This window comes from Balearica regulorum, chromosome 1 (genome assembly GCF_011004875.1).
Source record: "Balearica regulorum gibbericeps isolate bBalReg1 chromosome 1, bBalReg1.pri, whole genome shotgun sequence".
In the NCBI taxonomy this organism is placed as follows: domain Eukaryota; kingdom Metazoa; phylum Chordata; class Aves; order Gruiformes; family Gruidae; genus Balearica; species Balearica regulorum.
The window spans coordinates 89,044,937-89,061,470 of NC_046184.1; positions in this window are offsets into that span (position 1 = coordinate 89,044,937).

Here is a 16,534-nt window from a genome sequence, read left to right on the forward strand (position 1 = left end):
CCCACCCTCAGTGTGTATTTGCAGCCTAAACCGAGCAACCCAACTTAAGCAACTTCTGCTTCTACTAGGAAGGCACAAGAGCAAAGCAAGACCGCAGGCTCCGACTGAAAATCAGAATTGGGGAAAAGACATGTGAAGGTGTATCCAGTTTTCAAACCATGTGTAGCTCCACGAGATCTCTGCTCATCCAGGGATGCTCTGATCTGATGCATTTCATAGTTAGCAGCAGTAAGTCAGCACTTCTAGGTCCTTGGAGAGCTCTACTGGGTCACCAGCCTCTGAGCCCGTTGCAGCCGTGGCATTGGTGCTATTAGCTCCCTTTGCCTGTGTTTACATTTGACATTTCCAAAGCCTTGTGCCCTACCACGAGCAGGAATATGGCCAGGGCAGCACCAGCCACAGCACTGCAATGGAAGAGCTTTGATGAGCATTAATGCTGTGGCTGCAGCCAGAAAACAGGAGACCTAGCCTGAGTGCCTTTTGGGGGCCGTGCCGAGGTCAAACCAAAGACTAATTCATGTTTGCCCAGCCAGGATACAGCTGGCACGGAATCAGGCAGGGCTCTGTGTGCCTGGGTGGTGCGCTGTAGGCAAACCTTGTGAAATTCCTGGGTTATTGGGGGAGGCTGCCACAATGATATTTCCTTAAATGCATCCTCCTCCCCCCGATTCATGCAGGATCATATTCTGCACTGTGCAGCTTCAGTTCCCATGCTCCTGACACCCTAATTGCCATGGTCAGAGATGTTGCCTTGCCCAACTCAATCTGCTTTTAAAGACAAAAAACTCACCTAATTCCATAATTCATCCTTAGCATCACACTCCACTTGCTTCCAAACAGGAATCATAGACAGATTGATTGATCTGTCACGAGGGCTAAAGACGTTCTAGTATTAGGGGCTGAGGCCAGGGAGAAAAAGATGCTGCTCATACTAATAGATTGCAGTTCTTTTCCCGGAGGATATCATTGCCTTTAGCCAATTCAAGAGACTAACCATCCAATTTAGAAGAATAAAAATAATCATTATGGTTACAACAGTGAGCAGGGGGAAAAAAAAACAACAACCCACAAACAAAACACAAAAAAGTAAAAAAATCAGACCTTTCTGAGAAGCAGAAGGGGAAAGGGGAGCTTCTCCTGCTTTCCCAAAAGACGTGCTTCACCTTTTTGCCTGCACTGTGCAAAGAGGAAAACCAGTCTGCTTTGTTCCTCCTGGAGCCAAGTCAAGGGGTAACAGTGTAAAACAGAAGCACGGGCTACGTTTTCCTAGATCCGAGGAAGATGTAAATGCGTAAAATGTGATGGAAGAGGTTTGAATTTTTTTTTTCTCTCTCTCTTTTCTTTTTTTTTTTTTTTATTATTTCTCTCAGGAATGGTCTGACAGCCCCAGGCTGGAGTATGTGTCTCTCCCAACTACTCTGTCACCCGGGTAACCATGGAGACCATGACGATCGATTAGATGCCATCTGATCTCAACCTCATAAAAAAAACCCCACGTGCACCCGCGCGCGCACATACGTGCACGCACTCACAAAAAAAAAAAAAAGAAAAAAAGAAAAAAAAACCCCAAACCAACAACCAGGCAGCAGATGGCAACCAGGCCACTAGACCTGTCTCCAGAGAGAGTGAGCGGGAGAGAGGGACTGAGAGACGCAGGCGGAGAGAGATCATGAGGGAAAGGGGAAAAAAAAAAAAAAGACAAAGAAAGAAAAGGTGGGGAGGGGGGAGACAAAGAAGCAAAGAGATCAGGGGAGAGAAAGGAAAAAGGGAGAGATGGGAGCGGGTCCACAGCTCGTGCGATTTCTGGGGGACCTGTTTGTGTGGAGCAGCCATCATTTACACTGCCTGCAAGTCTGGCTTGCTTTGAGGGCAGAGAGTGATCGGGGAAGAGAAGACAAGTATAAAAATACCAGGTTAAATCCAAGAGAAAGCCCATGGAAGAGCAGTAAATGCACCTTTGCGCCCTTCTGCCCCTGCAACAGCTAATCCCCCTGCAAATGGCCAGGCCAAACAAGATCTAAGGGTGTGAGAAGGGGTCCAAATGGAGATCAGAGCTCCCCACGCTGCTGAGGCCAGAGCAGGTATAGTCTGGGAGCTCCTGCGCTAGCTCAGTGCTACCAAGAGGACTGCTGCTACGCTCTGATCACCCCACTTGGGATCCGTGAGGGACGGAGCCAGAGGAGCCCTCTCACCTGCACCTCACCTCTGGGGACCCATGGGTGGTCTGACCAGACACACTATCACTAGCCTGCAGGTGACTGGCAGAAATAAAACTGCCTGAAATCCTTGGCGGCAGGAACTGCTGTGTCTGTACCACACCTACAACAACATCTGGAGGCTCTTGTGGAAATGCCAAATAACCAAATGAATCATAAAGGAATCTTGGAATTGTAGGACAAGTGATTGGACTGAGATCCCAATGGCATCTGGGAAAAAAATTGGGGCTTCGACCATCCATCCCTCTGTGGGGAGGTGCCAAAATGAGGCAGGTTAGAGCCTCTATGAAGTCTCACAGCATGGGTCCTGGAGAAGAAGTGGAAATACTTTTTTAATATGAACTGATTTGAAAATGAGTGGGCCCAGGTTGGAGAAGTGAGTGTGCAAGGAGCAGAAGCTCAGCTGAGGGGAAGGCCAGAACTACGTATGTGACTGCATGGGCCTCTTCTGGAAGGCAGGGCTGGGATTTATGTGATCAGTGCTGAGCGTCTTCATCTGCGGTCATCAGCCTGGGCTCCTTTTAATGGGGAGAAACAGGTCCTGCTGGTGGGTACTTCACCTTACCCAACCACAAATGCTAGATGAGTTGCACCAGCATAGTGTCTTCTTTTCTCCAGTGAGTGTAAAGGGAGCCAGGAGGAACTATCTCAGATGAAGAGGGGACATAAGAAGTTAACTGAGACAAATCCTGCTCCATGTGTGTCACTGGCACCAAGACTCCTGCTAAATAACTCATCTTTCTCTTTACCATCATCCTTTTACAGGCACATACGCAATCACATCTCAGCAGACAGGAGCTAGTCCCTAGGGATACCTTCCCAGGATGCTGTCAAGAATGGTGGACACCATGGAGATGGTACCTTTGCTGTGAGGATATTGCCAGGTGAGGAAAGTGATTCATGTTCAAAACATGTCAGCTCAAGTGAGTTTGAAAGTTGCTGTCATGAACAGTGGACACCTTGAAAATTCAGTAACTGACAGCACCTATTCACTAAAGTTAACCATATCTAGTTTTGACAGGGAAATGAGGATGATCCTTTCCTGAAGATGGTACCTGTCTGATGTTGGGGGAGGGCAGAGGGCTGATGATTGTCTGAAGTGGGGCTTTGTTGAGACTAGCTCTCAAGAAGGTTCCAACTTGCCTCTACTTTAAGGAATGGGTGAAGAGGACCAGATCTGTATTCATGCTCCATAGAGATTAGTCATATACATGTTCTCCCTTTCCTGGGGTTTCTTGAAGTGTTCAAAACAGGATATTACCTACACTGATATCTAAGGATGCTTCTTAGATTGACTCTTACCCTACTTGAGGGAGCAATCCAAACTTGAGTGAAGAACAATAACCATGAACATTAGCAAAATCAGAGAATAGTTCTGTAGATCCCCAGGATGGCCTAAAGACCAAGTCCTTATTTTCAGAATTGTCAATTTTCCCGATTTCTTCTCTGAATTACTCCTGTTAATAGAAAGCTTCATTTACCTATCCTCAAGTAAGCATAGAAGGGAAACAAATCAGAAAGACGTGAAGAGGTTGTTGATTTTTCCCTAGATACCTTCAAGGAAGATGAAGGCACAAAGTCATCTTCTGTTCTCAGCTACCCCTCTGAAAAGTCACATGGAATATTTCTGCAGCCAAAAAGTTACTCTTGGTTTGCCATGAAGAAACTGAAAAGGTAGCATGACAGGTCATCTCACAGCAGTCTGATCAAGTCTAAGGTAATCCACCTGACCACATTGGTTATTCCACTCAACCTTATTCCTTCATCAGGAAAGTATCATGCACTTCTCTGAGTGTAAACCAGTGACATCATTGGATTAGTGTCGCTGAGGGATGAAATTGCTCTAAGAACGCTAAGAGGCTAGCTATCTTGTGTGTGATTCTTGAAATGAATGAGAAATGCATCAGGTATCCAGAAAGAGCTGAGTTCCAGGACCATTAAAGCAGCGTTATTTCTAAAGGCTAGTACTGTTTCAGATAAAATTTGTTATATTAAATAGAATATTAGATTAAAAGCAGAAAGGCCAAGGAAAGTTCTGTAACTTGTATTACACAGGGAAAAAAACAACACAAAAACCACCAACCAAAACCTTAATGTCCCTCCCAGTCCATTTCTCAGCCTGGGGGTAAAATTCTGTTCCTTTGAAATCAAGAGCAAGTCATTCTGTGGTTCAGATTTCCCTCCCTGGATTTTTCTAACAGGTGGGTAATGGGGAAATAAAGGATATGGCCCATGTTATCCAGAAATGCTCTCTACAGCCTTTCCCAGGTTGTACCAATTAATGGAGTCTAAGAGAGGGACCACAGCTTTACCAACATCGATCACACAGTAAGAGATGCTTCAGGGCACCTCACCAGCAGCAAGAATAGAGCTATGCTCCAGTGAGAAGGAGAGCAGGGGGAGATTTTTTATTTATTTTTTTTTAAAGTTGGCATCAAGTTGGGTGTAGGTTGGCAGGGTGGAATCATGTTCAAACATCTGCTCATTACTAATGCATCTATCTCCCACCATGGTATTTTTAAGCAAATGATTCTAAATCTCACCTGATTAGTAAACAAATACAAATAGGGGCTCAGTTCCACCTCAGAGATACTGCAAGAGGACCAGGAAGTGGACAATGGGCTGAATTTGAACTCTTGGGCTGACAGGGATTTGCTTGACAAGCAAGCCAAGCTGTGTTTCTTTCTCCTGCCTGCCAAAAGACGACTGGAACGCCCAGTCTGGATCAAATCACCAGAGCATAACCCAGGGAATTTTCTGAAATACACAATAATGAAAATCAATATCACATAACGATGTAACACAGGAGTATAAGAAAACTGACATGTTTGGTGTCCGTGACAAATTTTGAGTGGTTGATTTCTCTGTTTTGACTTAATTCCTGTGGATTACATGACCATTTCCTTAAGAACAGAGCACAGAACATTTGGATTTGGGTGACCAAGTTCCCAAAAATCAAGAGGCACCGAAACAAATATGGCCTCATCTTCAGAACTCCTGGACATCCATAAACCCTCTAACCCTCGTGGCTGTGGAAAATAAATGGTATTTTATTTAGATGGTAGAATCTGAGAGATTAATTTTATTCACTCAAGTCTAAGAATATAAGCTGTGGTTGCATGGGTAATTAACAGTGCTTATGGGGATTCCTCTTGAAATGACACTCATGATGGACCGTCATCAAACAGAGCTCACTGTTCTTGCTCTTTAGATAATGGTTCTTTTCCCACTGGCTTCACTGGGAGTGGAGGCAGATTTCTCTCACAAGAAAGTACTTCCCTGCAGCCTGTCATCACCTGTCCTCATTTCCAAGAGTCCTACTGGCCATTCTGTGAGCCATAAGGCTTCCCTGCCCTTCAGTGGAGGGAACATACCCTCCACTTTTTTTTTTCTTTTTCATTTTTCAGACCAACTCAATGTTTTCCCAGAACTCTGCCTCCTCATCCTGCATCTCGTTTTCCACCTGCACACTTAGCCCAGCTATCCCAAAAGACTGTGACCATTCCAGCCTCCTCTATGCCAAGAGCCCCTCCTTCGAATAATTTATCAGAGTTTTTCCAAGTCTTATTTAACCAACAGGGCAAGAAAAGTATTCTTACTTCAACCCCAGGCTCTCAAACTGAACGGCATCAGCTCACAAAGCAGGACAAGGACAGATTCAATTTAAAGATTTCCAAAGCGGCCTTTTTGCCTAGTCAACTCATTGTAAATACCTGATTTCCACAGAGACAGGAACAAACTATAAGGGAGAAACTGAAGAGCAATAGCAATGACCCTAGATTGGGGCAAGAGGTTTTATTTTGAGGAAAGAGTACGTGTGGGAAGAGTACCTAGCTTGCCGAGGCAGCGACCAAGGGAGAGCACAGTGTGCAATTGTTCACAAGTACAAGGAAAGCATTGTGGGGGTGCAGTAAGGAACAAAACAAGAAAGCATAAATGGCATAGCTGATAAAAAAAAAATAAAATAAACAAACTAGACTGTTAAAGATAGATGTTACCAATGAGTGGGTGACCAGGCACACAGACCTGAATCACCGTGTGTGAAACAGTAGTGGGCACAGCCTGATGTCAGTGGAGGACCCTGGTGGCCCACATAGTGTGGTGGCATGGTGTTGCTAATGAGAGGTGTAAGGATCCATTAGCTTCCTGGGAAAACCACTACTACTAGCGCTCCCTGAGACAAAATAATCACCTGAAATCAAATGTAATGGTACTGAAATGCTTCTGAGTGTCTGAGTGATGCCATGGCCTTTTATCGGGCTGATACAGCTCAAGTAGTAACAAATCAGACAAGCTTTCAAGCATGTATGCCCCCTTCAGGTTTGACACAGGGTGGGGTGCTGGAGAAGATCTCATGAGGCACCTGTCTGCAATTCTGGGTTTTTAGTGTGTGAGAGGCACTGGTTGATGGAAAAGCCTCCCACGGGACGTGGAAGGCCTGCTGGCTAGAGTATTTAAAACTAGGCAAAACACTAGTAGAGGTACTTTAGTTTATAAGCATATGCCAAGAGAAAAAGGGAACAGATGGGACCTCATAAATCTTTTCCATCTCTAGTTCTCATGATCCCCTTTTCTGTTTTGTATTGCCCCATGCTCGCATGCTATATATGTAAGGGACTCAGCAGAAGGGTGACCATACCAACATTTGTAAATGTTACTTACACCTACGTCTGGTTAAAGAAATAACAATGCCAATAACAGCAATAGAGTGAACTGGGAGCTCTGAGGAGACCCAAGCTCTGGACCAGAAGAAACAGGGCTTAGGAAACCCATTGCAAGCAAGAGTCTTCAGCCCAGGCTGTCCTTCTGAAAGGGGGAGGACAACAAACACCAGAGCCCATGTTTTGCTTCTGGGTCTGGGTGGTTTTGTGTCTTTGTTATGAAACTAAGTAGAGTTTTGTCAGGTCTCTCTACTTGCTCAGCCACCCTGTTTTTATGACAGAGGGCCTCAGGCTAAAGAGCAAGAGGTCTGCTTACTACCAGCTGCTCAGGATGGGCCAAATTCACTAATTTCAAACCCTTCTAGGTTCATTTGCCTGTTTGCTGGCCACAATCATTTTCAGACATGAAAATCATCTTTAGATCCTTACTTTTCAATACCACAAGTCCCAAGTTTTTGTTTCCATCTCACATCAAAAATCATGCAGAATTCCTAAGTGTAAATAATTTACATTAGGGGATGGTGTGACAGCCAGGTAGATTAGCACACTCAGATAAGTTCCCCCTTAAGGATGCTTGAAGCTCAATATGACCTGATCTTACTGCTACTTTTTTTTTCTTCCTTTTTTTTTCTTTCTTTCTTTACCTTCTCCATCTTTTCCTACTCCTTTCTTCTTTCCTTCCTTTTCCTACCTTTTTCCTCCTTGCAGCACACTGTCACCTCTCCTTGCTCTTAGTTAGTACAAAGCCCTGCTTTATCTCAACCTGTTATTCTGAGCAGGATTCAGACAAGATGACCCAGAGTGGGCGCTCACGGCTTCCAGGCCTCTTTCAGACAGCACTTAGCCCAACAACTCTCTTCCTCCTGCAGCTTTTTGTCAAGGCTTGCTCTGGATTTGATTTCCCCCAGCCTTCAGGACTGCATCCCACCAGTTTGATATAGTGCAATGCCAATTATTTCAGCTGTGACATGTGAGGATAAAGTTGTGGGGGAGGAGGAGGCTGAATAAGTCCCTGAGAAATCACACTGGCCAGATCTTCAGAAGCACTGAAGAAACTAATTCCCTTCAAAATCAATACTGCAATGCCGTTGAGGAATCAAAGCGATGTACTTGAGCGAGAGCAGAGCTGAATATACCTGTGAACAAGTGTCCTGATCACATACACCATGGTGCCTGATCCCCTCTCCCTTGCAATATTACAAGTCATGAGGAAATTAATTGCAGTTCACAGGGCAGTGCAATCATAAAGCATGGGTAAATGACTGGAGAATCAGGGCCAATAAAAACACACTCACAGTGATCAAAACACTCTTTTCCAGCCCATTTTTTTTCCTCTTCTATTTTTTGTCTTCTCCTCTTCATGCTTAACTTCACTTCTCAGGCTTCCTAGCACTATGATTATTATTATTGCTATTATTATTATCATTGTTGCTTTGTGGGCTGAGAGTTGCAGATCTCAAGAATAAAGCAGATGTCAGCAGCTCCGAAGGATCCTATTCTATTACACAGCAGAACAAATGAGTGTGTCAAGGAAGGGCTCTCCAATCTAACAAGAAAACAGCACAAACAGACACTAAATAAATAAATAAATAAACCCTGCAGGGACAGGCAGGCTAGTTCTGATTAGATATTATGCTAACATGATGCCTACTTTCTACGCTAACAGTGTTTTAATACATTTAAATGATACTGGGGAAATAAGTCATGAAATAGGAGAAGCAGCCTTCATGTCAGAAACGATTAAGATTATCCAAGGGGGCCAGACTGCCTCTCTCATGGAAACGCGGCTCACGGTATGGGATTATGAATGTAGCCCAAACGGTATTTACATAGTGCACCCGATACCATCTCATTACCTTTGCCAATGATTGCTTTTCCCAGCTGCTGGAAGAGCAGTCCGGCTGGCGAGGAGGAGGAGGCCAGCACCAACGTCTGCACCACGGCAAAGTCTCAGCCTCTGCTGAGGCTCCAGGAGGCCTCTGGGTTTTGCAGGGAGATGCCACGGGGGAGACACCTGAGCAGCTGCAAGAGGAGCTGGAGGCAGCTGCCATGTTGTTACCCACACTTGGCACTTGCAGGGGGTGCATGCCCACCTCTGGCTTTCCTGCAGAGAGGCCATGAGCAAAGCTGAGCTCTTTGGAAATACGTGTTTCCAGAGCAAGGCTGTGCTCACAGTCCTCAGAGTATAGTCCCTCCAAACTTTCTGAGAAAGGAGAAAAATAAGTCTTGCCTGACTCAACCTGTAGCCTTTCATCTTCCTCTTCTCCTCAGCTACCTCCCCATGTTCCCCCATCCTACAGACAAGAAGATCTCTTTTCTCTTGAAGGACTTGCAAAAAAAGCCTAAATACACTTGTCAAGCTCCATGCAACAATGTTAGTGCTGCTTGTGAAACTATGGCCTTGGAAGACTCTCCATCTCCCGAGTCTTTGTAGCCCTGGTAGATGGCCATTTATTAGCTGCAGCCCATAATTTCCTTCCTCCTGTGACCCATCCTGTAATTTTCCTGGAGATGACAAGCTACAAATGAAAAGTGTACTCATTCTCCAGCTATAGGATATAAAATGTGGATATGGGCATGAAATCCTGAATCCATCAAGAAAGCAGAGACTTCTCCTTTTGGGACCTAAGGCTCTAAGGACCCAGGGCTGGGCTGAAGCCTCCATACCCTGCGAGCTGGAGTCTGCTCAGGCACAGAGCAATGACACTGATCCCAATTACCAGTAACTTGATTCACCCAAGTGCTCTGACAGATGAGCTTTGACGAACCCTGCAGCAGTAGTTTAAGAACTTCCTGGTGACCCTCCTCCCATTACTCCCTTTGCAGATTTGGCAGATGGGAACGTGTGTCCTCCCGTGGCTCTGCCATGGCAGAGTCTGGTGCATTAGCTTAAAAGCACTGAGACACCAGATGATGAACTGGAGCTGCTGAGACTTTCTGTCACAGGGGCAATAACTTGTGGCTGATGGACGAGGCAGACAGCTGGATATGAAAGTAGCCTAAACTGCCACAAAAAGACTTGCCAGCTCATCTGTCAACCCTAAGTGAGTGGTGAATCAAACTGCATTAGCCTCTGCTCAACACTGCAGAGCAGCAGTTGTCAGGAAGATCGTACCCAGTACGCACAGGGGCGCAACTCACAACTCAGTCCTCATTGTAAGAGACTACGGAGAAAGTGAGCAGGGGAGAGATCATACGTGAGAAAACAAGAAGAGGACTTCAAGATGGTCTAACATACAACTTTATTTCTTTAAACCTAGACCCTGAATACAAACAAACTATGGCCAATAGCAAGCTAGGGTCATTGCAGTCTAAAACCTGCTGAGAGGTTTGCTTTTGTGGAGCTAAGGACTTGGGGAACCTTGTGCTGCATAAATGCCCCTACAGAGACTCTGACTACCACCAGTCTGTGGATGAATTCCCTTGGGAATGTTCCCCAGACACCGAGGCCAGTTAATGACAGCATCAGCAGACCTGGGAGTATGATCTCGTTTGGTTTAGCAGAGCACCAGTAGTTACTGCTGTGTCCTAAGCCAGCTCATGGAGGTAGGCAGGGGCCTGTTCTCCTCCTGGATGCAGACTCCTGACATCTGAGCCTTGGTGGAGAGAGGATTGGAGCATGTTCCCATCTGTCCTCTACCAGATTTCTTCTGTGCCTATAACTCACCCATACCCCCATCTTCCCTTGCCCGTAAAGCAAGATCAGTGAAGCTATTCGCCTTTTAAAAACACTTCCAGATCAATGGGTAGAAATCTTCTCTGTGAACAGGTGGTATTATTATGAAGTCAGTCAACAAGAGTTTCTTGGGGCAATGGGTGCAGCCCTGACAGGGATAAGAAAGGCAGTTGAAGTGGACCTACGCGGAGCTGAACATTTACCTACAGTCTGCAGAAATGGAAACATCATCTTCCCCACAGCCTTCAACATCAGTCAGTTTTCACCACCTGGAAATGCATTCGCTTGCTAAGCCATGTGGGCTTTTAAGTGCTTTACAGGATCCTACTGTGACCTCTAGTCTTATTAAAAATCTTGTGAGTACAGAGCTGTGCACAATGAAATTAGACCCCATCAAAATAATGCAAGATAGTTCATATCTCATAGAATTTTCACCTCAGGACACTGCATACACATTCAGACTTCTGTGCATCTAACACCCTCCAGGCATATTTTCAAATTCATCTGAAAACCAGGAGATCTTGAAGCACTTTTTTAAGGGAATGCTGTAATTTTACATAATCATGACTCCAAAAGAACTCCAGACTCCCTGGCGAGATATAAGGCTTATCCTAACCCTGTGGAAAAGAACACATAGGCAACAGAAGGAGTAAATGAGAATGTGAATTATAACGTGCAATTTCATAGACATGCAATGTTTCTGCTTTTTACCCCTCCTTCTTTAAATATAGCCCTAAAGTGGAGTTTTCTTGAGAAGACAATCAAAAAACCTGGAGCCTGAGAGGAATGTAAAGAAGAAGCCTTATAAATATGCCTATCTGAATACGTATGTATACATGTATTACACAGAAAGAATTATTGCCCTAGGAGGCTTCAGCAGAGTTCCTATAAACATCAGGCATTGTCCTAGATACAAATAGGAATAGTCTGCGTTCATGAGGAAATCCTGAAAAGATAACGGGGGGGTTTTTTATCCTTCGGGGAGGCTGTGTTGTCAACTTGGACTGAGTCCTGACCAGCTAGTCTTCTTGGTAAGTCTTCTTCCCTTCAAATAAGGGATCACCCACCTGAGTGCTTTGAGAATCATTCATGGTGAATGGTAACAAATAACAGCACGGGGAAACGAAGGAGAAAATAGGGGGTGCAGGCAGGAACGATAACTGTGGGCAACTGTCAGATTTCGTATTGAGAAAGATATGAGGAAACGTGTTCAAGAAAGGATGCAAAACCAACCCTAGAGCCTACAGCAGGAGGAAAATGAGGTCAAAATTACAGGAACAGGAGAGGAGCATCCAGCAGTTTGTGACATCAGATGGTTTAAGGTCAAAGAGGGTCTCAAAACCCAGGATGGCAGTGCTACATAGCCTCAGTGGGATGGGGGAAGGTGGTCAATAGACATGACCGAGGACGCAGAAGACCCAATGACACCTTCCATATGCCCAGGACTAGAGAGCAAGAGCTCTGGAGGTTGAGGGAGAAGCAGCTGCTGGAGTACAGAGGAGGTTAAAGCCTGTACAGAGATGGAGCCTAGGATATGAGGTGAACCTCAATGGGAAGGGAATGGCTTTTTAGACACCTGGTTGTGTTTGCTGGAAATATTTTGTTAGGAAAAATGATTTGTTAGGCCTGAGTGACTTCTTGGAGTAACTCAGTTTGCCTCCTGCGCCAGGGATGACCATACAACTCACAGGAACCAGTGTAAAGCCATTTACAGCTGGCCCAAACTATACAAGTGGAAATAAATTGGTCAGTCTGCACCCCCGAATGCTCTGCAGGCTGGCAATACCCTTGCTGCTTGTTCCAGGCATTAAACCTGTTTGAATTTTCATTATGCTTTTTCATTATTAATCAGTTAGTTTTAGTCCCTGTTTACAAGGGAGTGAATATGGGGAGCGCAACAAGCCAGGGAGGGATGCGAGGAAGAGTGCTACAATTTTCTTTGTGTGAACATAATTAGGGCTGACCCTAATTAACACTGGCCTTCCCTTTCCTGACAGCATTCATCTGGGGAATCTCAGACACACTCACCTCGCTTCACGCTTTCTTCTGTGTTAGGTTGGGAAACTCCCCCTTTCCTGGGGACAAAGCTGAGGCACGGAGAGGTGAAATTGTTTGTTTAAGACCACTTTCCGACTCGGTTGTGGGTCTGGGCTTAGAGCTGAGAAGTCCTGGCTTCCTCTTCATCCAGTATCACCCCCAGACAGCTCCAGACCTCCCATCCAGGCATAAAGCTACTGGGAAGGAAGGCTGAACAAGCAGCCACTTTGGGAACTGACTATGGCAAGCAGAGAAAGAAAAGGATACGTGACATAACCAAAAGCACCATTATGTCACTGTATGGATCTATGATGCATCCACATCTTGAAGAGTACATTCTGGTCCCTCCACCCCAAATGACATAGCAGAGCTTGTAACAGTAAAGGAACAAAGATGGACAAGGGTACGCAGCTGCTCCCATGCAAGTTATTACATGGATAAAGTAGCAAGTAACTACATAGACTTGGGAATTTTATGGCTGAAAAAGAGACCACAAGATATGATAGAGGTCTACAAAACCAGGAAGAGTAGAAAAGCTAATGCATGGGAGAGCAGAGAATGATTGTTCATTGCTCCTAAAAATCAAGAAGTAGAAGAAAAATGAAATACAGTGTGTTCAGAACAAACAAAAGGAAGGGTGGAGATGTGTGTATATAATTTAAAAAATAATAATAATTTAACAAATTAATGGAAAACAAATCCTTCACGGATTGTTAAACCCCCCAAAGCACTTCTGACCCCAGGAAATAACCCAGTCAGTTTGCTAGAAAACAGGACACCATGCCTGGCAATGTTACTCACCTTGTTGTTGTTGTTGTTGTTGTCGTCGTCGTCGTCGTCGTCGTCGTCGTCGTCGTCGTCGTCGTCGTCGTCGTCCTCCTCCTCCTCCTCCTCCTCTAAGCTTCTTTTACAAACCAGTGTCAATATGGGGCAAGAGAGCCTTTTGACATGGCACAACAGAGCCACTCAGGTGTCTTCAGGCAAGCTCTTCCACCTGCCTGCCTGATTAAACTGCTGCTAAAGAGCACTTAGCTGGCTGCCATAGGCCACCTGCAGTATGAAGTAAATTTTAACATGACATTTATGACTGCCTGGTGCTAGGTGCCCATTGTGTTACTCTTACAGACACGCTGTTAACCCTTGAACTCTGTTTCATATGGGCACATCCTAGATTCAGGTTGCAACACTAGACATTTACATCAGCATCTTCTGGAGAGCTCGGTGCGCCCAGCTGCGAGATGTCTGAACTGGCCATGGGTGGGGAAAGGGCACTGAACTGAGCAGGGCACCCGGGTCCTCCAGTGGGGCAGTCCTTACACTGCACCTATCGCACGGCAGGGGTTTTCTTCCCTTGTCAGCTGGCCTAAGCTGTCCAGTTATGCTCACTAAGTTGTGTTTTACAAGTTCGACTTCTTCTAAGTGAAGAAAGGAGACCTGGTGTGCACGGCATCAGTGGAGGGAGAAGTATCTGCTTATGGAATGCAGGTGGCTTCAAAATCTTTTTTTTTTCTTTTTTCCCCTTTTTCATAAGAAAGAGCATTCCCCACGGCTACACACACAGCCATCAGATTTAAAAATAGCCGAGTTCCACCTCGACTGTGGGGGAGTGAAAGACAGAAGACAGATGCATTGGCTGCCAGCTAGACTTGACATCCACTTTTTCTTTCCTCGCCCTGGCAGCCAGCAGTTGCACACACGTGCACAGGTAAGGTCCTCGGTGGCAAAGCACACTGTGTCTGCCTCCCCCTCAATACGCTAACTGCTGCACCCCAGCCATGTGTGTTTGGGAGCCGCATATTCCCACACACCCTATTTAGTACGCCAGACATGTATCAAAATCAGCAAGTTCCCCCTATTTGTCCTGCTTTATTCACAAACTACTCACTAGTCATTTGTGTGTGTGATTTGTCAGCGCATTGCAAAGGTTACCATTCACATCTCTCTAGCTTGTTTTGTTAACCGTTTTAGTGTCTGCTCCACGCGGCCACTTTCCATGGCTCCAAGCTATGTAACAAATATATGCGCATGTGCATGACTGGCCGTATTTGCAGACCCCGGCCCAGGTCAATTTAAGGTGATCGGCTGATTTCAAGGAGCCAGGCCTTGGTCTTGCTACATTCCCCCCACTCAGACAGTAGGAGATTCCTCCTCTTTTTCCTAACTGGCTATAATCCACCCACTATTTATGCTTTCAACCAAATGCATTCATTGAAAGCATAAGGCACTACTGCCCACATACTCAACACTACTCTTCATATACTTGTCAGCAGTAGAAGCCACAGTAGTACAGCAAACTTGGCTTATTTATTTGCAAACATGTTTAAAAAAATTTCTTTATGCATTTATTTAAATTGCATGGCTCACAGATAACTCCTTGCCATGGGAAATTATGGATGCTGAAAGTTTACATGAATTCAAAAAACAACTTGACAAACTCATAGAAGAAAAGTTCACCCAGTGTGTTAAACTGCAATTAACCTGATGTCAGGAGAATATTCAGGGGAAATATCACTGTAGGTTTATGTTATTCTCACAGGTTTTCCAGACACCCTCTTTTGGTACTGCTGAAAGCAAGATACCTTTTTGTGGGATACAAGTAACCCACTGTGGCCATTCTTAGATTCTTACATGTGTTTTCTATGATTTTATTACGATATGACTTCTAATACTCCTGTACCAGTAGCATCCAAGCTGCATTAGAATCTTATAGACCCATTGAAAAGCATGATATATATTTCTTGTTCTGTATTCCGAGCTTGGCAAGCTAAGTGTCTCATTTCTGGGCTAGGATTATGGACAGGAAGAATGGAAGACATCCCAGACCAGAATCACCTTAAAAGTAAAGCAGGCTTAGTTTCTTCTGCATCATGACAAGGCATTCAAACCTGTTCAGTTTAACAAAAAGAAGGCTGCAGAGTTGATATGGCCACTACTAATGAATACTGACCTAGGAAGGACCAACAGATGTCTGGGTTTACTCAGGCATGTCTCCTCTTTCAGCTGGAAATGTTTGCCCAGGTGGAATTTTCCCATTTGTCCAAAATTTCCAGACATCTGACTGGAGCAGCAGCAATAGCTGTAGCTAGGCTCTGCATGACTGGAAAGTCCAAACTAATAACTGGTGCACACATGCATACACACCTGTTTACAAAATCCCTACCTAAACCTGATAATATAACAGCGAACTCTTAATCCAGGGGGCCAAGATACTACAAAATCCCACGGCTGGGTGCTGAAGGTGTGCGTGCTCATTTTCCATATCAGTGTTTTCAACAGCAGGGAGATATGGCTGGTGGAGTAACTTACCAAGGATCATAGTGAATCCTCTACCACCAACAATGTTTAGGCCAAGTGCTAATATTATTTCTGAAAAACGCACGCTCACATGAATAGGGAAGTCCTGTGGCCTTCAACCTGCAGAGAGGTGCTTACAGACAGCGGTCCCTTCTGCCTCTAAAAACTCCGCATTGTCCTCCATCTCCTGAGATGCCCTACCCTCAGGACAACTGTGAATATTAACTAACATTGCAGGGATGATCTTTGGAGACGTCGAAACAACATGGCGGTGAAGGGTCCTGAACGCCTGGATGGTGGCACCTGGCTCTTGGTGGCAGCTAGAGCTTGATCTTAATGTCGCGGCTCATTTAGTCCAACAGGCAAAGGAAAAGACTGGAACTAAAACAGAAACCAAGGGACATGAGCCAAAGGCTACAACTAGGTTAAAAGAATCAGGATTTTGTCCAAAAGACATAGATCTCAACTATTAGCTAGCGTGGAGACTACTGGTTTAAACCTAGCAGCCAGTCCCAGAGACAGTCACACTCACACTTGCAAGGGAGCAGCTGAGAGGGCCTGCCTGTCCAGCAAACACTCGCAGACCTCAGCTGGGGTGGCCTCGCATCCAGAACTGGTAGCCCTGGTCCCTCTGTTCATGGCCCAGAAGG